This window comes from Callithrix jacchus, chromosome X (genome assembly GCF_049354715.1).
Source record: "Callithrix jacchus isolate 240 chromosome X, calJac240_pri, whole genome shotgun sequence".
NCBI lineage: Eukaryota > Metazoa > Chordata > Mammalia > Primates > Cebidae > Callithrix > Callithrix jacchus.
The window spans coordinates 95,277,461-95,304,278 of NC_133524.1; positions in this window are offsets into that span (position 1 = coordinate 95,277,461).

A 26,818-nucleotide genomic window follows, 5' to 3' on the forward strand; every position below is an offset into this window, starting at 1 on the left:
GGGCCATAACACCCTAAAGTGTACAGAATTTGTTTATATTATGTTCTTTCCATGCTAGCACAGTCCTTTGAGCATTACAAGTACTCAAGAAACATATATTGAAAGAGTGACGGAATGAGTACATGAATAAAGTAAGTGTATAAGAATTTCAGTTTTCTTCCTGCTTATTTCAAACACTGGATTGCCACTATAGTTTCTATGAACTTTAGGCAACATATTTCTTCCTTAAATTCATTTTTTTTCGTTTTTTCTATCAACATTTTAGCGACTTTATCTAACTTATTTTCCACTAGCATTTCAGATCTTAATAAAATTGGAGATGATCAATATCATTTTCATACATATAAATTTATTGTTACTACTGTTTTTACTCATATATTAATAACAAAGTATTATTGAATGCTTATTTTCCACATTCTACCTCAAATTATATTCATCAGAAATCTTTTGGGTCAAGGATATGTACATATCATAAAGAAAAAATAAAAATCAAGTAACACACCCCAAGGTACAAATGGTTAGTAAGAGAAGGAACTGGGATTAAAATCCAGATTGATGTGATTCCAAATTGCATGCTTTAAACTATTACAATAAACTAGCGGTCTTCCACTACCCTTTTTAGGTTTCTTTTCCTCATGTCTCTCTTTAAATTAACTGGCATAATCAATAATTATATTCACAAAGCTCTTTGAGAAGAAATCCACACTCCCTGACCTCATGATCTCTGGTTTGCTGAATCATAATGCCTAATATTATAGGCAAAAGAAAAGCTTCCCCAATTATAATTGACTGCATTTCTTAACAGCAAGCTTCATTTTGGCAAGCTTGGCTGAATACCACTTTAAGTAAGAAAAATGTGGGAATGATGAAAGTTGACAGTTAAGTTTATCAGCCAATGCCATATACAGCCATGGATGCTACAATTTGGGTGCTAAAATATCCAACAGTTCCCTCATAGTTTTACCTTCTGATAATTGGTTCAATTCTTTCAAAAAAATAGTGTGCTTTTTCAGGTAGACTATGCACTTGCATGGCATAAGATGATCCAAAACTGACAGTGGAAGCCATTTATTCACCAGTAAACTGAATTAAGTGTGACTATGTGTGCCTGCAGATAGTGAGGATTAGGTCAGTACACTTTAAATAAAACATTAGCAGTAGCTTCAGTCAACCAAGATATTGCAAAGGGTAGTCTGTAAACTTAGAAATCAAGCCTGCATTATATAAAGAAGCTCTAGACAATTGGGGAGCTCAATAAGATCAAATAAAAGAATCACTGATAAGGCAAAGTATAGCAAAACAATTAGAGGCAAAATTCTAAGAGGAGAAAGTGACCAGAACACTAAATATTAACTTGAACCATGAAACACTGCCATTTTTAAGTCAAAACTGGTTTAATATCAGCAATTTCCTATGATTCAACATGATCACAGTTTGGTCAGAAATAAAGAAGAAGAAAATGAACACAGTAGAACCTAGAAAGACTTCAAAATGTGAAACTGAAGATTATAGGAGAGAAGGAGAACAAAGAGTTTATAATTTATTTTCTGACCCTTAGACCTACTTTAAACAATATACTCTTTTCCTGAGAAAAATATCCTGGTAGTTTCTGAAAAAAAGAATCTCTTCTTCTGGTCTCTGTGGTCAGAGCATTGTATATAGTTGATTGGAATGGAAAGTGGATAAAGCAAATTGTTATTGAATGAATCCAGTCACTGTCAGATTTTTCTAAAGGTCGTTTTGATTTTGCTTAGCTATACTGTATGTGTGGTCCGTGTCATGCTTTAATATGCAGTGTACAAATGTTTTATGTAGAAGGCCAGATAGTAAATATTTTAGATTTTGTGGGCCATGTATGGTCTTTGCCACATGTTTTTTTTAAACAACTTTTAAAAAATTTAAAAACTGTTCATAGCTCAAGGGCTATACACAAACAAGCTACAGGCTGAATTTGGTTAGTAGATTGCAGTTGATTGAGCCCTGTCTTGGATTTTCAAATTTTTACAAATTACATTGTTTTTTCTGATTCACAATTTCCCTTGGTTTTCCCACTTTTCATTCTACTTCCCTCTCTCTTGTCATTTTTTCACATTTCATGCTATTTTCTAACCTTATCTCTGCTAACAAAAATTGAAAGAACCTGGATAAGTCAATTCTGTAGACAGGACTTCCTCATCTGAAAAACAGTTTGGACTCTCTGATTGCTAAGGTTTTTTTTCCCAGCTCTGACACCCTTTGCTTATATTTTAAACCAATGGTGGAAAAATAAACAAAAAAGTTGTAGAGACATCTGCTGGGAAAGCCTAAGTGTCTAAAAAGGAAAACAGATTTTACTGAAGATTTAACCCCTCTATTGTGTTTCTTTCCTCACACATGGGATTCAGAAATATTTGCTATGCTAAAGAAAAAGAAGGCAATATATTACTTTATTATTTAAATAGACTACTCTATATATTCTTATCTTAAGCATGTTGCTTTCTTTCAATATTTAGTGGAAGTCTTCCAGCTGGACTCTTTCCATTTTTCATTTATCATGACATCCAAAAAGAAGGAGAAAATTAGGTCATATGTCTCTCTCCTTCTCTTTCTAAAAGAAACAAAATACACTTCTAATGATTTTGGACAGATATCCTAACACCCACAATTTTCATTTGGAACTATGTTACTTGATCAGAATGTAAAGTTAGATCCTATTTAGTCAGTTGCATCTTCAATTATTATCCTTGAACCAATTACTTCTTTTTATTGGGATTCTAGGCTATTGTTTCCAATTTTATTCATACCACTCATTGATTTCTGCAATATTTGACTTCAAAAGTGGTTATATAGCTTACTGTAGAATAAATTATAAAGACATTGATAATATAAGATAGAGCAAAGAAACAGACATTTCATTCCCTTTTACTGACTCTCTGATGACTGACAACGCTCATATAGTGGTTATTTCACATGTAGTCCCATGGAATCTTAAAACTGAAAAGTATTTAACTTCAGTTTCTTAATTTTGAGACAATACTAAAGTCCAAATTAGAAACCACTTGTTCTAATTAGCTATTTAGGGTCTGAGCCAGGACTAAAATCCAGTCTTTCTAACTTTTAGTCTATGCTCTTCCCATCATACCATACCTCATGACCACTTAAAGTAACTTAATAATGCTTCTAAAAGACACAAAAAAAGCCCAGGTCCAGATGGGTTCACAGCTGAATTCTACCAGACACACAAAGAGGAGCTGGTACCATTCCTTCTGTAACTATTCCAAATAATCCAAAAAGAGGGAATCCTTCCCAAATCATTTTATGAGACCAACGTCATCCTGATACCGAAACCCGGCAGAGACTCAAGAAGAAAAGAAAACTTCAGGCCAATATCCATGATGAACATAGATGCAAAAATCTTCAGTAAAATACCAGCAAACTGATTGCAACAGCACATCAAAAAACTTATTCATCATGATCAAGTAGGATTCATCCCGGGGATGCAAGGCTGGTTCAACATATGCAAGTCTATAAACGTAATTCACCACATAAACAGAACCAAAAACAAAAACCACATGATTATCTCAATTGATGCAGAGAAGGCATTTTACAAAATTCAACAGCCCTTTATGCTAAAAACCCTCAATAAACTCGGTATCAATGGAATGTATCTCAAGATAATAAAAGCTATTTACGACAAACCCACAGCCAATATCATACTGAATGGACAAAAACTGGAAGCATTCCCTTTGAAATCCAGCACTAGACAAGGATGCCCTCTCTCACCACACCTATTCAGTATAGTACTGGAAGTTCTAGCCAGAGCAATCAGGCAAGAAAACGAAATAAAGGGTATTCAAATAGGAAAGGAGTAAGCCAAATTGTCTCTATTTGCAGATGACATGATAGTATATCTAGAAGACCCCATCGTCTTAGCCCAAAAACTCCTGAAACTGATAAGCAACTTCAGCAAAGTCTCAGGATATAAAATCAATGTGCAAAAATCTCAAGCATTCCTATACACCAATAACAGACTTAAAGAGAGCCATATCAAGAACAAACTGCCATTCACAATTGCTACAAAAACAATAAAATACCTAGAAATACAACTTATAAAGAACGCAAGGGACCTCTTCAAAGAAAACTACAAACCACTGCTCAATGAAATAAGAGAGGACACAAAGAGATGGAGAAACATTCCATGTTCATGGTTCGGAAAAATCACTATCGTGAAAATGGCTATACTGCCCAAAGTAATTTACAGAATCAACGCTATCCCCATCAAGCTACCATTGACTTTCTTCACAGAACTGGAAAAATCCACCATGAACTTCACATGGAACCAAAAGAGAGCCCACATAGCCAAGTTAATTCTAAGCAAAAAGAACACAGCGGGAGGCATCACACTACCGGACTTCAAACTATACTAAAAGGCTACAGTAATCAAAACAGCATGGTACTGGTACCAAAACAGACATATAGACCAATGGAACAGAACAGAGGCATCGGAGGCAACACAACATATCTACAACCATACAATCTTTGACAAACCTGACAAAAACAAGCAATGGGGAAAGGATTCCTTGTTTAATAAATGGTGTTGGGAAAACTGGCTAGCCGTATGCAGAAAGCAGAAACTGGACCCTTTCCTAACACCTTACACTAAAATTAACTCCAGATGTATTAAAGACTTAAACATAAGACCTGGCACCATAAAAACCCTAGAAGGAAATCTAGGCAAAACCATCCAGGACATAGGAGTAGGCAAGGACTTCATGACCAAAACACCAAAAGCATTGGCAACAAAAGCCAAAATAGACAAATGGGACCTAATCAAACTCCACAGCTTCTACACATCAAAAGAAACAGTCACTAGAGTGAATCGGCAACCAACAACAGAATGGGAAAAAATTTTTGCAGTTTACCCATCTGACAAAGGGCTGATATACAGAATTTACAAAGAACTCCAACAGATTTACAGGAAAAAAACAAACAAACCCATTCAAAATTGGGCAAAGGATATGAACAAACACTTTACAAAGGAAGACATACATGAGGCCAACAAACATATGAAAAAATGCTCATCATCACTGGTCATTAGAGAGATGCAAATCAAAACCACACTGAGATACCATCTCACGCCAGTTAGAATGGCAATCATTAAAAAATCTGGAGACAACAGATGCTGGAGAGGATGTGGAAAAATAGGAATACTTTTACACTGTTGGTGGGAGTGTAAATTAGTTCAACCATTGTGGAAGACAGTGTGGCGATTCCTCAAGGCCTTAGAAATAGAAATTCCATTTGATCCAGCAATCCCATTACTGGGTATATATCCAAAGGACTATAAATCGTTCTACTATAAGGACACATGCACACGAATGTTCATTGCAGCACTGTTTACAATAGCAAAGACCTGGAACCAACCCAAATGCCCATCGATGGTAGACTGAACTGGGAAAATGTGGCACATATACACCATGGAATACTATGCAGCAATCAAAAACGATGAGTTTGCGTCCTTTGTAGGGACATGGTCGAATCTGGAGAACATCATTCTCAGCAAACTGACACAAGAATAGAAGATGAAATACCACATATTCTCACTCATAGGTGGGTGAGGAAAAATGAGAACACATGGACACAGGGAAGGGGGTACTACACATTGGGGTCTATTTGGGGGAATGGGGAGGGCCATCAGTGGGGAGAGCTGGGGAGGGATAGCCTGGGGAGAAATGCCAAATGTGGGTGAAGGGGAGAAAGGAAACAAAACACTCTGCCATGTGTGTACCTATGCAACTATTTTGCACGTTCTGCACATGTACCCCAAAACCTAAAATGCAATTAAAAAAACGAAAATAAAATAAACTTCACTACACACAAAAAAAAGACTCATAAGTCTGTAGCTGTGAATAGCAAAGAGCCTATCTATGTTTATTACCTGGGTTTTAATAGAGGTGAAGAAATATACTTCAAAGATTATGGGGTAATACACATAGGGGAAGCTGCCTTTTCAGGCCATCAGCCCTAGGCCTTCACAAAAATGGACTTCTCTTATTTTTTGTTTATAGCCATTTTTCAGGACTAAGGTGGTATTGCATGCACTGAAAAGGGAACACTGCTAGTGGGAATGTAAAATAGTACAATCACTGTGGAAAACTGTGGAAATTCCTTAAAGAAATAAAAGTAGAACTACCATTTTATCCAGCAATCTCACTACTGGGTATTTAACCAGAGGAAAAGAAGTCATTATATGAAAAAGACACTTGCATACGTATGTTTATTGCAACACAATTTGCAATTGCATAAATATGGAACCAGCCCAAATGCCCATCAGTCAATGAGTGGATAAAGAAATTGTGGTGTATATATATACTATGGAATACTGTTCAGCCATAAAAAGAAATAAAATAATGGCATTTGCAGCAACCTGGATGGAATTGGAGGTCATTACTCTAAGTGAAATAACTCAGGAATGGAAAACCAAACATCGTATGTTCTCACCCATAAGTGGGATCTAAGCTATGAGGATGCCAAGGCATAAAAATGACACAATGGACTTTGGAGACTTGGGGGAAAGGGTGGGAGGGGGTTGAGGGATTAAAAAAACTACAAATTGGGTACAGTGTATACTGCTTGGGTGATGGGTGCACCAAAATCTCACAGATCACCAACAAAGAATTCACTCATGTTACCAAACACTACCTGTTTCCCCCAAAACCTATGAAAATAAATAAAGGACTTCTCTTAGCTGCTGATGCTAACCAGAAACAATATACAGAATTTTTAGTTCAAACTTCAGAGGCTTAGATACTTTTGTAACTAGTTAGCAGAAGAAATTTACAAGAAGTTCACTTACCACTTCTCCAGCATCTCCTGCCCAGCTCAGCACATAAAGAGAAACCTCAATTACCAGTCCTTGAGGGAGACAGCTATAACTTCATGATCTGATTTTTCTGCTTTAAGCGCTCTACTATAGCACTTGAATTAAAGGAAGATGCAAACTGGCAGAAGCAGGGACCACATCTATTTAATTTGTATTGTATAGTACTTAGAATGGTGCCATGTAAACAATAGGCACTGATAAACATCACTTGAGGAGAAATGCATTCCAAATGTATTCATTGGCAACAAACTTAGTTTTCATTCTCTTATGTATTAGGGATCTAAATGTCACATTTTTCTTTTACTTTATGCTTTTTAACAAAGACTTCATTCCTCCTCTTGGTACAAGATAAATTTTTAAATAAGGGTAGACCAGTCTTCCAAGTGAGAGATACTCACAGTAGAATGAGAATACTCACAGGTAGAATGAGAATAAATCCTAAAAAATCTGTCTCAATTACAGACCACCAAAAATAAGATTTAAAGACTGTAAGCTAAAATCTCTGAGGATAACATTTTCTTCTTAATTTCTCAGCAGTGGGGAAGACACTTTCCCAGTTCCAACATATAGAACATGACTTACTGAATCAAATTTTATTCTCAAAGGTGAGATTTATCAATTCTACTGACCTCCATTCTCTCTTTGTCTTAGGTACCCACATCCATTAGTTTGAATGGGAACTCTGAACTGTAAGCAAGTACAGAATAGTTTATATAAGTGAATAAAAATCTTTTCATGGTAGTTTATTCTTAAAGCTCAACAAGTCAATGTGGGTCAGTATGGAGAGACTAAAACATAATGATATCATACTAAATGGACCTACAGTTCAAAATGAAAAAGTAAAATGAATAATTAATCTCATTTCATTATTCAACCCCAAAGCAGAACAAAATAGTCAAAAGTTATTTTGATTTAAAGTACACTTGCCTTAGTAATATAGGCAGGAACAGTTTTAAATGTAGGCCTTTCATCTTTTTTGTATCTGTTTAAACAGACTTTGAAAAAAATAAATGAAAGAACTTTATCAATTTTGAATAAATAGTCCTCAATTCCAAGCCAATCCTTACAGAGGCCTCAAGTGATAGTGCTTTCCATTACATTCATATGAGTAATCTAGATATATAAAACAATATACTCCAACATGGTGGGAGCTCCCTCTGGGATTTCCCCCTCTGGAATCCCCTTCCACACTCTTCGTGGAAGCCTTTCTCTTCTTCTCCTTTCCTTTTCTCTTCTCTACCTAAATAAAATCATCTTTCTGCAACAACAGCAACAACAACAACAAAAATATATTGTTCTCTATAGTATTTATTTATTATTAATTAATTTAATGTTCTTTTGCAATCAGTAGCTGACACAAAAATTATCTATCTTACATAGAATATAAATCAATAGCCCCATGTAATGGTTATACATACAGTTCAACAAACATTATGGATGAGGTTCCAAAGAAGTTTAGAGGTAGACAAGAGAAGAGGACAAGCTTACCCATGGGAGAATTTCTCATACTAACAGTCTATAGAATGGAGAGGCAGCTTTCAAATCCTTTTGCCCAGAGTCATCTATTCCTCAGTATTCATTAGGTATGAAACACATTTTAATAGCCTATTTTATAAATGAACCAACCTCATTCATTGTATGACTAGAAATGAAACCACATGGGTGATGCTATTTATCAAACCTTTTTTCTTCTGGGAATAAATAGTAAGTCCCCATTGCCACTCATGAGGGAAAATGAATCCAAAAAAGGATGCATGAGCCAATGAACAGACTGAAGAAAAGAGTGAAATGTGTCAAAAATCCATATTCTCTGGGAGAAAACTGAAGAAAGAGAAAACACAAAACATAAGTAATAATAATGAAAATGAAAAACAATTTTTTAAAACAATTACCAAGTTACTATTCTTTTTCAGGTACAGCTATGGGTGCTAGGGTTACAATAAAAAAAAAGAAACAAACAAATAGGACTTTTGCCACCAAACAGCACACAATTCAGTGAAAGAGACAAAAAGGTGGCAAACAATTACAGTACAGTGAATTTAGTACAATAATAGACATTCAGAACTTGTTGAAGAGCCCAGAATAGAGAGATAATAACTGTGTCTGTGAAGGGAGGAGGTTAAGGAAGACTTCATGGAGCACCTGGCTTTTCAATGTTGTACAGGAATTTTTAAGTATACAATATTCCTCTGTAGCATTATAATGAAGAATAACTGAAGAATAGGACACAGAACACTCCTATATTTTTACAAAAAATGAGCACTTGCAGGTTAAATGAGAATGTGCAAATGGCATCACCTACTTCAGAAAGTGGCTCAGGCTACAGTATTTAGAGGCTTTATCACATTGCCAAAAGGAGCTTATTTTATATTTTAGATATTTTTAAAATATTATTTTCTATTATTTGTAATATTTTTAGATATTATTTTTAAGTATATATTATATAGCTTCCCAGAAGTAAATGACTAAATCTAGATTTCTACCACCCCAAAGCATTAGTTTTCAATTTGGTAACTGTGTGTGTGTGTGTGTGTGTGTGTGTGTGTGTATTGAAAGGCTTTGTATTATTCTATCTTCTGGATAGCATATTCTATTCTTCTATGTTCTTGGAATTCCTTTCTGTACTCTGCAGGAGCCTTATGTTTTATCTTCTCTGACATTACAAAATCTTCTATATAATATTCTGCCCATGTCCTTCCTTTATTCCTTAATAGTCCATTTCCAGCCAAATTAATTCTCCCTAAGGAAACTTCCAAAAGTCTCTTCTCCAAAAATCACAAGAACATCAGCAATGGAGGAGAATAATAGGCTTTTCTGAGCGGAGAAAGGTAGGAAGCAGGACAGGCTACCTAGGAGAAGGGGGAAGATTCCATTAGAATGGGTTCTATGGGGCTGAGTGGAGAAAAGGTACTCAGAGAAATTTGTGCAGCAAGAAAATCCAGAGCATGCTAGATTATTTCACCAATGCAGCAAAGGAATATTCTCTTACTGGTGTCTATTACTCACTAAATTAAATCCTTTAGGTACCTGATCTTTTCCTATGAGGAAAAATCTTTGATATGAAATATTCCCACCTCTCAAAATGCTCTTTTTTTCCTCTACACTCCAAATATTGACCATTGACTATTTTCCATTCATTTTTCTGTTTTGATCTAATCCAGTTACAAACTTTTCTTACCTACTTAATTTGCTGGCCCTCAAATAATCAAGAAACATTGTAAAAACTTCACATAATCTTTAGAAGGACAGATGCTTTAATTCTTATCCTGGTATTGCATGTGCTTAGAGGAAGCAGGAAAATGCTTAAAATGGTTCCAGCTAATTTCAAAGAGAAAGGCACAAACTGCTGCCTGAAGCAGAAGGCTGGAGAAGACTGCCTATGTCATCACAAGCAGCTGTTCTTATCCCAAACAGGAGAATGAGGAAGGACTTGGATACCAGCTGGGTAACGGAAGTAGAGAGATATGAAATACATAATTTTGATTAAAATCTTTCTTCTGTAACTTTCACACATATTTCTGCATAAACATTTTCCTTTTTTAACCTCAAGTAAGAGCCAGTGTGGCTCAGTGAGGAAACACATACATATATACACACACATAATAATTGAGGCTATGGGTTTTAGCCTCATCCAAGATTCTTTATATGACCTTGGACAAGCATCTTCACCTCCATGTGTTACATTATTCTCATTTGAAAAAATATTGTAAAACAAAATCTGAATGAATTTTGGAATTGCTTTGTGAAAGAAAAAATATGATTTCCATTATTTTGATAAAGGTGTGTTTTACAAATTTGTAAAGAATATTATACGTTTACATTTAGATAAGCATGGACTATTTACAAGTAAAGCAGTAGCATGTGACATTTAACAGACCAGAAATGACATAATTAGGGAATGGCCAAGATGGCCAACTAGAAGCAGCTAGGTTGTATTGCTCTCATGGAAAAGAATGAAAGGGTTGGGTAAAAACAGCAACTTCAACAGACAAAAACAGGTACTGGCATTGGGACTAATCAAGAAACCAGTGCAACTCACAGAGAATGGAGAAAAGCAAGGCAGGACAATGGTTCACCCAGGAGTGACACAGAGCTAAGAGAACCTCCTCTGCCCAAGGAAGCAGTGAGTGAATGTGCAACCACAGGAAACCACATTTCTCCCACAGATCTTTGCAACTCTTGGGTCAGGAGATCCCCTTGTGACTTACTCCACCAGGGCCTTCAGTCTGACACACAGAGCTGTGAAGAATCTGAGCAGAGTAGCCACTCAGGCATGTATAGAGACCTGGGAGCTTTAGATACTCCACCTCTGGCCTTCCTGTCAGATGTAACTACAACTCCAGCAGAGTGGGATGTTAGACCCCCACACATATCCCTAGGAAAGGGGCTGAATCTAAGGGGCCAAGCAACAATGGTCTGTAAGCCCCACTTCCATGGCAGCTAACAGAATAAGACTCACTAGCTTAGAATTCCAGCCAGCCACCTGTAGCAGTGTTGCAACTACCTAGGATGGAGTTCCTGTGGGGAGGTGCAGGCTTTCCTCTTTGTGGTTTGGGCATCTAAGCCAGTCCAGTCTGTGGGCTTTGGAGAATCCAAATGAACCACGGGTGGAAGGAACCCCGTAGCACAGCACAGCTGCTCTACCAAAACGTGGCTAGGCTACTGCTTTAAGTCAGTCTCTGGTCTGTTCCTCCTCATTGAGTGGGACCTCCAAATGAGAGCCTTCAGCCACCCCTGCCAGTGTTGTGCAGTCTACAGAGTTTTGAAAACTCCCTGGGATGGAACTCCCAGAGACAGGGGCAGGCAGCTATCTTTGCTGTTTGGACGACTTAGCAGTTCCAGCCTTTGGGCTTTGGAGACCCCAAGCCAAGCAGGAGTGGAAGCAGTACCCCAGCACAGCACAGCAGCCATACAAAAAATGTGGCCAGACTGCCACATTTTCTAACCAAGTCCCTGACCACATTCCTCATCACTGGGTGGAGCCTCCCAACCAGCATCTCCGGCCACCCCCATCAGTGATCATTAGTTGACAGAGGTTTCAGGTCTCCCTGGGATGGTGCTCCTAAGAGAAGGGGTGGTCCATTATCTTTGCTATTTGGGCAACTTAGCCATTCTGACCTTTGGGCTTCAGAGTGTCTGAGGCAACCAGGGGCTAAAGTGGACCCCTAGTACAGCACAGCTGCATTACAAAAATGTGGCCAGACTACTTTTTTAAGTGGGTCCCTGATCCTGTTCCTCCTCACTGGGCAAAACCTGCCATCCAGGGACTACAGCCACCTCCTACAGGTGTGTTTGGACCAACAACATGTCTGTACCTCGCTGGCATGCAGCTACCAGAGAAAGGGGCAGGTTGCAATCTTTGTGTTTTTCAGCCTTCACTGGTGAATACCTCCAAGTACTGGAAAATCTGAGGTGACTAGGGACTGAAGAAGATCTCCGGTATACCACAGCAGCCCTATAGAAAAGTGGTCAGACTGCTAAAAAAAAAATGCAAAGGTCAACAGCCTCGAAGACTGAAGGTAGATTAGCCCACAAAGATGAGAAATAATCACCACAAGAATACTGAAAACTCAAAAAGGCAGAATGCCCTCTTTCCTCCAAATGACAGCATCACCTCTCCAGCAAGGGTGGGTTCAAAGCCAGGCTGAGGCCAAAATTGATGAAAAGACCGAAGTAGAATTCAGAATATAGATAGAAAAAAGTTTACTGAGCTAAAGGGATACATTGTAAGCCAATGCAAGGAAGGTAAAAATCACAATAAACCATTGCAAGAGCTGACAGACAAAATAGCCAGTTTAGAGGAGAATGTAACAAACCTGATAGACCTGAAAAGCACAGTACAAGGATTTCATAAGGAAATCACAAGTATTAATGGCAGAATAGATCAAGTGGATAATAGAATCTCAGATTCTGAAGAAGGGATTTATTAAATAAGACAGGCAGAAAAGAATAGAGAACAAAGAATGTAAAAGAATAAACAAAATATAGAATTATGTAAGGACACCAAATCTGAGAAATATAGGATTATGTAAAGAGAATGAATCTATGACTGATTGGTGTATCTGAAAGAGATGGGAAGAATGGAACAAATTTAGAAAATGTATTTCAGGATATCATCCATGAGAACTTGCCCAACCTAGCTAGAGAGGCCAACATTCAAATTCAGGAAATGCAGAGAACCTCAGTACAATACTCCATGAAATGACTATCCCAAAGACACATAATCATCAGATTCTCCAAGGTTGAAATGAAAGAAAAATTGTTAAAAGCAGCTAGAGATAAATGTCAGGTCACCTTCAAAGGGAAGCCCATCAGACTAACACTGGACCTCTCAGAAGAAAACCTATAAGCCAGAAGAGATTGGGGGCCAATATACAACAAACTTAAAAAACAGAAACTGCAACTCAGAATTTCATATCCAGTCAAAGTAAGCTTCATAAGCAAAGAAATAAGATCTTTTTCAGACAAGCAAATTCTGAGGATATTTGTTACCATTAGACTTGTCTTACAAGAACTCTTAAAGGAAGTACTAAATATGAAAAGGAAAGCCCATTACAGGCCACTACAAAAGCACACTGAGGTTTACAGACCAGTGACACAGTAAAGCAAACACATAAATAAGTCTTCAAAATAGCCAGTTAACATCATGATGACAGGATCAAATACACACACATCAGTACTAGCCTTATGTGTAAATTAGTTAAATGCCCCAGTTGAAAGACACAGAGTGGCAAACTGAATAAAGAACCATGACCATTGGTATGCTGTCTTCAAGAGACCGATATGACATGCAATGACACACATAGGCTCAAAATGAAGGGATGGAGGAAACTGTAACAAACAAATGGAAAATAGAAAAATGCAGGGGTTTTAATCCCACTTTCTTACAAAATAGGCTTTAAACAAACAAAGATAAAATAAGACATGGTAGGGCATTATATAATGATAAAGAGTTCAATTTAACAAGAAGATTTAACTATTGTAAATATATATACACCCAACTCAGGAGCACTAAGATTCATAAAGCAAGTTCTTAGAGACCATCAAAGAGACTTAGATTTCCACAAAATAATAGTGGGAGACTTTAACACCCCAGTGACAATATTAAACAGGGCATCAAGACAGAAAATTTAAAAAGATATTCTGGACTTGAACTTAGCACTGGATAAAATGGACATGATAGATAGCTACAGATCTCTCCACCCCTACAAAACGGAATATACATTCTTCTCATTGCTGCATGGCACATACTCTAAAATCAATCACATAATCAGAAATACTCCTCAATAAATGCATCATAATTGAAACAACAATCTCTCAGACCACAGTGCAATCAAATTAGAAAGACTAAGAAATTTACTTAAAACCATACAATTAAATGGAAATTGAATAACCTGCTCCTAAATGACTTCTGAGTAAATTATGAAATTAAGGCAGAAATCAAGTTCTTTGAAGCTAATGGGAACAAAGATACAACATACCAGAATCTATGGTACATAACTAAGATCATGATAAGAGGCAAAATCTATAGCACTAAATGGCCACATCAGAAAGTTAAAAAGATCTTTAGTCATCAACCTACCATTCCAATTAAAAGAACTAGAGAACTGAGAGGAAACAAATCCCACAGCTAGCAGAAGACAATAAGTACCAAAATCAGAGTTGAACTGACAGAGATAGAGACATGAAAAGCCATTCAAAACATCAGCAAATCCAGAATATTTTCTTTTGAAAATAATAAAATAGATAGACTGCTAGCTACACTAATAAAGGAGAAAAAAAGGGAAGATTCAAATAAGCACAATCAGAAATGACAAGGGGGATATCACCACTGACCCCACAGAAACACAAAAAACCATCAGAGAATATTATGCAAATAAACTAGAAAATCTAGAGGAAACAGATAACTTCCTGGGCACATACACCCTTCCAAGACTGAATCAAGAAAAAATTGAATCTCTGAACAGACCAATAGAGTTCTGACATTGAGGCAGTAATAAATAGCCTATACACCAAAAACAGGCCAAGACCAGACAGATTCACAGCTGAATTCTATAGATGTACAAAGAGGAGTTGGTACTGTTCCCATTAAAACTATTCTAAAAAATTGAGGAGGAGGGACTCTTCTCCAACTGATTCTATTAGGCCAGAATCATTCTGATACCAAAACCTGGCAGAGATAAAACAGAAAAAGAAAACTTCAGGACAATGTCCTTGATGAACATTGATGCAAAAATTCTGAACAAAATTCTGGCAAACCAATTCCAGCAACACATTATAAAGCTTACCCATCACCATCAAGTAGGCTTCATCACTGGGATGCAAATTTGGTTCAACATATGCAAATCAATAAATGTGATTCATTACATAAATAAAACTGAAGACAAAAACTACATCATTATCACAATATATGCAGAAAAGGCTTTTGATAAAATCCAAAATCCATTCATGCTAAAACTCTCAATAAACTAGGTATTGAAGGAATATTGCTCAAAATAATAACAGCCCTATATGACAAACCCACAGCTAACATCATACTGAATGGACAAAAGCTGGAATATTCCCCTCAAAAACCATCACAATAGAAGGATGCCCTCTCTCACCACTCCAATTCATCATAGTGTTGCAAGTCCTGACCAGGGCAATCAGAAAAGAGAAAGAAAGAAACAGCATCAAAATAGAAAGACAGAAAGTGAACCTATCCCTTTTTGCAAATGACATAATCCTATATCTAGAGAACCACATAGTCTTAGCCTAAAAGCTTTTTAAGCGGAAAAACAACTTCAACAAAGTCTCAGGATACAAAATTAATGTACAAAAATCACTAGCGTTCCTATACACCAACAACAATCAAGCCAGAAGCCAAATCAGGAACAAACTCCCATTCACAATTTTCACCAAAAGAATAAAATACCTAGGAATACAAATTACTAGGCAGGTGAATGGTCACTACCGGGGTAATTACAAATCACTGCTCAAAGAAATCAGAGATCACACAAACAAGTGGAAAACCATTCCATGCTCATCAATAGGAAGAATCAATATTGAGATAATGTCCATCCTGCCCAAGGCAATTCATACATTCAATGACATTCCTGTTAAAATAACATTTATGTTCTTCACAGAGCTAAATTAAAATATTTTAAAATTTACATTAAACCAAAAAGGAGCCTGAATAGCCAAGGCAATCCTAAACAAACAGAACAAAGCTGGAGGCAACATGCTACCCAACTTCAAACCATTCTCCAGGGCTACCATAACCAGAAGAGCATGGTGTGGTACAAAAAAAGACATATAGACCAGTGGAACAGTATAGAGAACCCAGAAAATAAGCCTGCATACCTACAACTATTTGATCCTTAGCAAACCTGACAAAGACAAGCAATGGGGAAAGGATTCCCTATTCAATAAACGATTCTGGGATTACTGGCTAGCCACATGTAGCAGATTGAAACTGGACACCTACCTTACACCATATACAAAAATTAAAACAAGATGGATCAAAAACTTAAATATAAAACCCAAAACTATAAAAACCTGGAAGACAACCTAGGCAATACATTCCAGACATACATTTTATGATGAGGATACCAAAAGGAAATGTAACAAATCAAAAATTGACAAAGGGGATCTAATTAAACTAAAGAGTTTCTGCACAGCAAAAGACACTATCAACTAGATATCAGCTATCAATTATCTCTAGATAACCTAGAGAATAGGAGAAAGTTATTGCAAACTATGCATTCAACAAATGTCTAACATCCCCAACATCTATAAGAGACTTAAAATTCTGAAAAAAAGCATTAAAAAAGTGAGCAAAGGTAATGAACACTTTTCAGAAGAAAACATACACGTGGTAAACAATCTTATAAGAAAAAGCCCAACATCACTGATCATTAGAGGAATGCAAATCAAAACCACAATGAGATAGCATTTCACAATAGAATGGCTATTCTTAAAAAGTCAAAACATTATAGATACTGTCAAGGATGAGGAGAAAAGGGAACCCTTATATACTGTTGGTGGGAGTGTAAATCATTTCAATCATTATGGAAAACAGTGTGGCAAAATACCATTCAACCAAACAATCCCATTACTGGGTATATACCCAAAAGAATATAAGTCATTCTATTATAAAGACACATGCATATGTATGTTCATTGCAGTACGATTCACAGTAGCAAAGACATGGAAACAACATAAATGCCCATCAATGATAGACTGAATAGAGAAAATGTGGTAAATATATACCATTGAAATCTATGCAGCCATTAAAAAGAATGAAATCATGATTTTTGCAGGGACATGGATAAAGATGAATGTGATTATCCTTAGCAAACTAACACAGTAACAGAAAACTCAATACTGCATATTCTCACTTATAAGTGGGAGCTAAATGGTAACACGTGGATGCATAGAGAAGAATGACACACTCTGGGTCTTTTCAAAGGGTGGAGAGTGGGAGGAGTAAGAACACCAGAAAGAATAACTAATGGATACTAGGCTTAATGTATGAATGATAAAATGATCTGTATAACAACCCTATCATATGAGTTTATCTGTATAACAAACCTGCACCTGTACCCTGGGAGTTAAAAAAGGAAATGATATAATTTTGAATATATATTTATTATAAATTTAAATCCTCACAAGGAAGTTTTTTACATATAATATGTGGTTGTGGGCTGCTACAATAAATGATGGGTTTCAGAAAACTAAAATAAATTAGAATAATAGAAGAAACTCGAATGGCATGTAGGAGAATAAACTTAGAATAAGTCATTCTTAACCAAGACAGAAAATCTATAAAACATAAAAAGTTGAGTAATCTGATTATAAAATTTTTACATTTCTGTGTGACTTAAACACTATTAGCTAAATGACAAGTGATATAACTGGTAACTATATTTTCATAATATACAACAAAGGGAAACAAAGTTCCTATATATATAAAGGGTTTTTGTAATTCAATAAAAATAAGATACCTGAAAGAAAATTTAATCATGTACAAGAAAAGAGCATTTGCAGAAGAAATACAGTCAAGAAGCATAACAAGGTAATCAGTCTCACCAGTAATACAAAAATTAATATTGAAACAAAATAGTATTTTTCAACTACAGGCAAAATGTTATTCTTAAAGCATAGTGACAGATGTGTAAATGATTACACATTTTTGGCACATAAACAAGTATATCTAATAAGAAGCATTTCTATTATGAAAAAATCTGTATCCTACAGAAACACTCTCATATGTGCACAAAGATATATGGCTATGGATATTTATGTTTCTGTTGTTTCTTTCAGCTTTATCTGGTTCTGTATAATGCTGGCTGTAGTTTTTCCATAGATGGCTTTTATTAAATTGAGGTATGTTCCTTCTATGCCAATTTTGTAGAGGGTTTTAATCATAAAAGGAGGCTGGATCTTAAATGGTTTTTATTTGTCTATTGAGATGATCATATAATTTTTATTTTCAATTCTGTTTATGTATCACATTTATTGACTTGCATATGTTAAACCAGCCCTGCATCCCTACAATGAAACCCACTTGATCATGGTGGATTATCTTTTTTTTACATGCTGTTGGATTCAGTTAGCTAGTATTTTGTTAAGGATTTTTGCATCTATGTTCATCAGAAATATCGCCTGTTGTTTTCTTTTTCTCTAACACCCTTTCCTGAATTTGGTATTATGGTGATACTGTCTTCATAAAATAACTTAGGGAGGATTCATTCCTTCACTATCTTTTGGAATTGTTTCAGTAAGAGTGCTACCAATGGTTCTTTGAATGCCTGATAGAATTAAGCTGCAAATCCATTCTGTTCTGGACTTTATTTGTTGACAATTTTTAAAATTACTGTTTCAATCTTGCTATTTGTTATTGGTCTGTTTAGAGTTTCTATTTCTTCCTGATTTACTCTGGAAGGGTTGTACATTTCCAGGAATTTATCTATCTCCTCTAGGTTTTCTAGTTTGTGTGCATAAAGGTGTTCATAGTAGCCTTGAATGATCTTTTGTATTTCTGTGGTATCAGTTGTAACATCTCTTTTTTCATTTCTAATGGAACTTATTTGAATCTTCTCTCTTCTTGATTAATGTCACTAATGTCCTATAAATTTTGCTTATTTTTTCATATAACCATCTTTTTGTTACATTTATCTTTTGTATTTTTTGTTTCAATTTTATTTAGTTCTGCTTGGATTTTTGTTTTTTCTTTTCTTCTGCTGGTTTGCTCTAATTCCTTGAGGTGTTACCTTAGATTGTCTATGTGTCCTCTTTCACACTTTTTGATGTAGGCATTTAATTCTATGCACTTTTCTCTTAGCACCATTTTTGCTATGTTCCAGAGACTTTGATAAATTGTGTCATTATTATTGTTCGGTTCAGATAATTTTTTAATTTTAATTTTTATTCTATTGTTGACCCAAGGATAATTCAGGAGCAGATTATTTAATTTCCATGTATTTGTATCATTTTGAGGGTTCCTTTTGGGGTTAATTTCCAATTTTATTCTACTGTGGCCTAAGAGGGTACTTGATATAATTTCAGTTTTCTTAAATGTATTGAGACTTGATTTGTGACCTATCATAAGGTCTATCTTGGAGAATATTTCATGTGCTGATGGAAAGAATGCATATTATGCAGTTGTTGGGTTGAATGTTTTGTAGATATGTTAAGTCCATTTGTTCTAGGGTATAGTTTAAGTCCATTGTTCCTTACTTTCTGTCTTGATAACCTGTCTAGTGCTGTCAGCAGTGTATTGTAGTCCCTCACTATTATTGGGCTACTGTCTATCTCATTTATGTGTAGTATTAATTGTTTTATAAATTTGGGAGCTCCCAAGTTAGGTGCATATATATTTAGAATTGGGATATTTTCCTGTTGAACTGATACTTTTATCATTATATAATATCCCCCTTCGTCTTTCTTATTTCTTGTTGCTTTAAACTCTGTGTTGTCTGATATAAGAATAACTACTCCTTCTCACTTTTGCTTTCCATTTGTATGGAATATATTTTTCTACCCCTTTAAGTTTATGTGAGTCTTTATGCATTAGGTGAGTCTCTTGAAGACAACAGATACTTGGTTGGTGTATTTTTATCCATTGTACCATTCTGTATGTTTTCAGTTGATTTGTATATTTTAAGTTGAGCATTTAGGCTATTTACACTCAATGTTAGTATTGAGATGTGGGAGGTACTGTTTTATTCATTATGCTAGTTGCTGCCTGAATACCATTTTAAAATTGTGTTATTGTTTTATAGGTCTTGTGAGATTTATGCTTTAAGAAGGTTCTATTTTGGTGTGTTTTGAGGTTTTGTTTCAAGATTTTGAGCTCCTTTTAGCATTTCATATAGTGCAAGCTTGGCAGAGGAAAATTCTTTTAGCATTTATTTGTCTGGAAAATACTTTATCCTTTATTTATGAATCTTAGTGTTGCTGGATACAAAATTTTGGCTGGCAATTATTTTGTTGGAGGAGACTAAAGACAGGACCCCAATCCCTTTAGGCTTGTAGGGTTTCTGCTGAGAAATCGCCTGTTAATCTGATAAGTTTTCCATTCTAGGTTAGAATTACTTCATTTTCATAGTCATACTCTTATGATTGTTTTTCTAATTAGCTCTCTAGTTTTCTACATTATTTCTCTTATATTAACAACAAAATTAACATACACCAGCACTATAGATGTCCAAGAAGTAGAGACTGTATGAACTATTTTACTTGACTTTAGATAAACTGATGACTATGTGTCTGGGTAATGATCTTTTTGCAATGAATTTCCCAGGTGTTCTTTAAGCTTCTTGAATATTGATGTCTGTATCTTTAGCAAGACTGGAAGTTTTCCTCAATTATTCCCTCAAATATGTTTTCCAAAGTTTTAGATTTCTCTTCTTTCTAAGGAACCCTAATTATTCTTATGTTTGGTCATTAAGCATAATTCCAAATTTCTTGGAGGCTTTGTTCATTTTATAAATTCTCTTTTCTTTGTCTTTGTTATATGGGGTTAATTCAAAAGTCTTTTCTTCAAGCTCTGATGTCCTTTCTTCTACTTGTTCATTTCTAGGTTTGAACTTTTCTAGTGTAATTTACATTTTTCTAAGTTTGTCTTTCATTTCTGGAAGTTGTGATTGTCTTTTTTATGATGTTTATTTCTTTGGAGACTTTAAAATTAATATCCTGTTTTTTTTCAAATTTCTTCAACTTGGCATTCATGTTTTTCTGGTATTCTTTGAGTAGCTTAATTATCAACTATCTGAATTCATTTTCTGCCAATTCAGATTTTTTTCTTGGTTTGGATTCATTTCTGGGGAGCTGGTATGGTTTTGGGGGTGTTACAAAACCTTGTTTTGTCATATTACCAGAATTACTTTTCTGATTCCTTCTAATTTGGATAGACTATTTTGGTGGAAAATTCTCAGACTCAGGGGCTTCTGTTCAGATTATTTTGTCCCACTGAGTGATCCCTTGATGTGGTGCACTTCCTCTTCCCCTAGGGATGGGGCTTCTTGAAAGCCGGACTGCAGTGATTGTTATTGCTCTTCTTGATCCAGCCACCCAGTGGGGCTATCAGGCTCTGCATTTGTGCTGGTGACTGTCTACAGAGTCCTGTGTTATCATCTGTCTTCATTTCTCCCAGCCATGGATATCAGCACCTCCTCTTTTGGAGGTGGCAAGGGAGTAAAGTAGACTGTGTTAGAATCCTTGGTTTTAAATATGTTTTGTGTTCTGGCTTTCTCAGATGTTCATTATGCTAGCAATAAAGTTGTCATGTAGACAGACTCAAGATCACTGGCCAGGATGTTGCAGGCACAGGGATTAGCTGTTTTTTTCTCCTTCCTTGGAGCAAGACTGTTCTGTCATAAGTTGCTGTAATGTCCTGAGTTGGTTGACCTCCACCCAGGAGGTGGCACATTCAAGAGAGCATGAGAGTTTTTTGCCTATTTCATGGAATTTGCAGCAGCCTGCTGCTTCTTTCAAAAGATCCATGATTTTGCTGTTGTTGTTTTTTCTGGTGCACTCTTGTGATGTTTTTGGAGCAAAAGTCAATAGTGTGTCTCCACGTGCTGTTTTGTCTGTCCAAGTGGGAGTTTCACATCATCCCTGCTTCCTGTCTGCCATATTTCCTCTACCTTCCTAAGGCTGTTTTCCTTATGAACATTTAAAAGGGGTAATCCCAAACAAAAGTCCCATTAGTGCTACTGCTCTTAAATTTTGTAAAACAAGAGACTTATGGAAAATTTTCTACCAATAATGTACACCCTTTATTTCCACACCATTTTGTCATCTGTCAAATTTTCCCATGAACATGCCACTATATCAGTGACTCTGATTAATCTGATCAACAGAGTTAAGATCAAATGTATTTACTTTGTTTCATATGTCATTTAATTAAGTTTACTATCAAAGGACTCCAAGTCTCAGCAATTGAATAAATACTATAAACCTTCGGGGCCTAACTTTGAAAGTGGCTCAGTCTACTGGCACTGCCATGACAGACTGGATGACATAAGCTACAGAAGTTTATTTTCTCACAGTTTTCTAGTCTGGAAGTCCAAGATCAAGGTTCCAGCAGATCCACAACACTAATCTTACCAGATCAGGGCCCCATCTTCATGATTTCATCTAACTTTAATTAAGTACTTCCCTAAAGTCCCTATATCCAAAGACAATCACATTGGGGATTAGGGCTTCAACGTACACATTTGGGAGCTTCGGGTGGAGCAAGCATCTTCTTCATAAGGAAAAGCCACATGAATTAATCCTTAATTTTTTTGTTTTCACATTTTTAAAAATTGCCAGATATGCTGATTACCTGGGTGACAAAATTGACTATACACCAAACACGAGACAAACAAGTTACCCATCTATAAAACCTGCATATGTACCCTCTGAATACAAAATAAAATTTGAAAAGAAAAAAAGACAAATGAAATTGCATGTATTTATCATGCACAACATTGTATGTTGAAAAAATATATATAGATATATAAATACAATATGGAATATTTAAATCTAGCAAATTAACATATACTTTATCTCACAAAGTTATCATTTTGTGGTGAGAACATTTAAAATCTACTCTATTAGCATTTGCATATACTTACATTGTTGTTGTTTTTAACTGACTTCTCCACCTGCCTCAAGGTATTAATAGAGCACAAGAGGATGTATTATTGATTGCATAGAATCTACCATAATACAAAACAAATAAGCTAGTACAATTCTATATTCTAAAATTACCCTGGCTTGTTAGTCAAGACTAAACTGAATACCTTCCAGGGCCAAGGCAGTAGTTTCTTAAATACTTGAAAGCTTCTTACAGCCATCCCTAAGGTACAAATTATCATGTTTTCTGTGGGGAGGCAAGTTAATGCTTGGCTTTCTCACAAGAAGTATAGTCCCCGAGTATATACAATGCTCAAGGAAAGAAAACATTTATTTACAATGGTCAAGGCCCTATCAGCAGAACTTGTCACTAGTCAGAAGGCATGGGTTCATAGTGCCTAAAATATGGCCTCTTGGCTAGCTGGCAGACCTTAACATTCTTGATTCAGTTTAATAATCTAATATTGGTTTTGTTTTTGGAGAGACTGCCTGAGGGCAATCAATTAAACTTGTGTTTTTGGTTTGCCATTAACAAGGCAATATTCATCTACCCCACAGAACAATTGAAAAGAAAAGTGAGAATGGCAGAATGTCTGAAGATTATGCACAGGAGGTGCAAGAGCTTGAGCCATCTCTCATTGTTTCTAATAGATTTACTAAGATTAAGAAGAATAATGGTTAATTCACAATTGGTGCTAGATACCAGGGGATGAAAGACTTGGTAGTCAGTTGAACTTAAGGTTCTCTCAAGGCTATGGGAGAGCCACACCAGGGTATTTACATTTGGAAGAAAGATTCCAAGGTGGTTTTGCAAGACAAAGATTCTCTAATGTCCCTCCTCCCACATCTCCCAAAATGTAAGGTGTTCCTTAGCACCTTCACAAATCAGTAGCCATAATGTTATGTTTCTCCCCAGTCATCTCCTATTTACACCCACATCTTACATATGGAAGAGTCGGATGCAACAAGCACAAAATCATTTCATAAAACTTAGCCAGAATTATATTTGGATTCCCTAGTCTCCCTTTTGGTCAGTCTGTCACCTTGAGAGTGTATCAACCACAGTGGCCTAGGGCTACCAATGGGGGGAAAATGACACATCATGCCCAGGAATGGTCCAGGCAGAATCCTGAATATTCAGTGTAGGGCCTTATAATCAGCCCCACTCCTTTTGTCCTGAATATTATCCAGAAAGCTGCTGAGTGGAAATGATCCCATTCTGAAGAAAGCTAAATCCACTGACAAAGTCATCTTATTGATGTGTGTGGATCAAGAGAAGATAAGAAATTTAGAATAAGAAATTATTTGAGATGATTTTTGAGAAGATACCTTATAACAATAAAAGATAATTGTGAATGGAGAAAGCATGAGGTGCCATTAAATACCTGGACTATCAGCTTACTGTTGAGTCACGTTTGTGATTTAAAAAAAAAAGTTCCAATTTCAAACTGAACATGGTTCAGAAAGCTCAACATATTAAACCTGCATGTTTTAAAGGCCATATTGACATGAGCAGAATCAGCTAATAAGACTAGAACAGAAACCCTGTAACCTGAAAAACTGTTAACAGCAGTGAAATAAAACCCTTAGCTTTGAGAAGGATTCGAATAACCAACATAGGCCTTCTACCAGAAGTGGGCAGAGCAATATGACCTGTGCTATGTGGCTTTCCTCTATCATGAAAAAAATCAAGTAAATTTTTGCAGGGGTAACAAGTATGACATGCATTGATGGCATTTGCATTGGAAACATAAACTCCTTTACTTTGTTTTCCCGGTCTGATGATGGATATATTGTCTGTTGCAGTACTATGAGAGACTCATGCAGTATTGGTAGGTGATGTGATCAGTACAGACTTGAACAGAAGCTTTATTCACATCAGTCTTACCAGAGAATGGGCCCTTAAATGACATCTACACACATGACTCTGACAGTTTGGTCAGTAGCCACAACTGCTTTCAACAGCCTATAGTCCCAAAAAGTAAGGTTTTCAATCTACCAGTCTCTATATTTCCAAGTAGCAAAGAACTAGGCTATTAGCAACAGTAATAACCACACAAGGTTCATTAGGAAGAATAGTAGCCAGTTCGATGAGAATGGCCTTGAGTTCTGTCTTTGAGCAGAGTGGCTATGTCCATTTTTGTTTCTGTATAGCTGGAGCTAAGGTTGAACTGCTGCCACAGACTAGTGGAAAACTAAGTTTAAGATTATCCTATGAGTGAACCATTACAAGGAATTTAAGGGAAAATTTTTGAGTTAAGGGCCCCATTGTACCAGCACCTTTGCTTCAGGTGGCAGAATGCGTGATACATTTTCTCCCAAAAGGATAGCTGCCACTTTTTCATGTAAAATCAAGATGCTAGTGGGGCAAGGATGGCTGCATTATTAAATAAACTATTTCCATTTAAAAAGTTAGGCTTAGTAGGTCTTTCCCACTTTGTTAGTCATTAAGTCTTACTTGATTCATACCAAAATAGAAATTACAGGTTAACAGTAACAAGGCCTTTCTAGGTCTGGTGTCCATTTCCATAGGAGCCCAATAGAAAGCTAATAGCTGATTTACAAAATGGGGGATAAAAACTGATCATTAGAGAAATGAAAATCAAAACCACAATGAGATAACATCTCACATAAGTTAGAATACTGATTATTAAAAACGTCAAGAAATAACAGATGCTGGCAAGGCTGTGGAGAAATAGGAATGCTTTTATACTGTTGGGAGAATGTAAATTATTTCAACAATTGTGAAACACAGTGCGGAGATTCCTCAGTGATGTAGAATGAGAAATATCATTTGACCCAGGAATCCCATTACTAGGTATATACCCAAAGAAATATAAATCATTCCATTATAAAGATACATGTAAGCATATGTTCATTATAGCACTACCAACAATAGCAAAGACATGGAATCAACCCAAATGCCCATCAGTGACAGACTGGATAAAGAAAATGTGGCACATATACACATGGAATACTATGTAGTCATAAAAAGAAATGAGATCATGTCTTTTTTGGGGGTTTGGATGGAGCTGGAAGATGTTATCCTCAGCAAACAAATGCAGTAACAAAAAAACACACACTGCATGTTTTCTCTTATAAGTGGGAGCTAAACGATGAGAAAATATGGACACAGGGAAGGGAACAAGACACACTGGGGCCTGTCAGTGAGAGCAGAAGGAGGGTGAGCATCAAGAAAAATAACTAATGCATGCTGGGCTTAATACATAGGTGATGAGTTGGTAGGTGCAGCAAACCACCACAGTACACGTTTACCTGTGTAACAAATCTGCACATCATGTACCAGGAACTTAAATTTTTAAAAAGGGCAGGATAAGTTCAAAACCCCAAGGATGCCTCCATGTGAAGGAGGGGCTGCCTCCCTTTTCCAAAATACCTAGTTGGAAAAAAAAATCATCAGTAATGGAGACTTGTAGATCAAAGTTCTGAATAGGGTTTTAAATTTTAAAGGTACTAGCACTTTTCAATATGTGACTTCTTTCCAATTGGGATAATCTTCTCAGTATAAACAGCAAACAAAATATAGTCATATAAGATCAATTCCTACTATAAATTCAAATACAGAAGCAATACCAATATTAAATATGCTGGAAAACCTCACTCACAAGATTGCATTAATCTTTGCTTCCCTACTGTGAACTCAGTCCAAAGTTCATCAGTTTAAATTGTTCTCACTTCCTCCTCCAATGGGATTAGACAGGATGGTGATGTAAGACCAATATCCAACAGTCTTCAAAGTTTCAATTATTTTCCTTCCTAAAATTCTCTAGCATATTCATTTAAGTACATGTTAGTTCTTGGTCCCTGTATTAGTCCATAAAGACATAC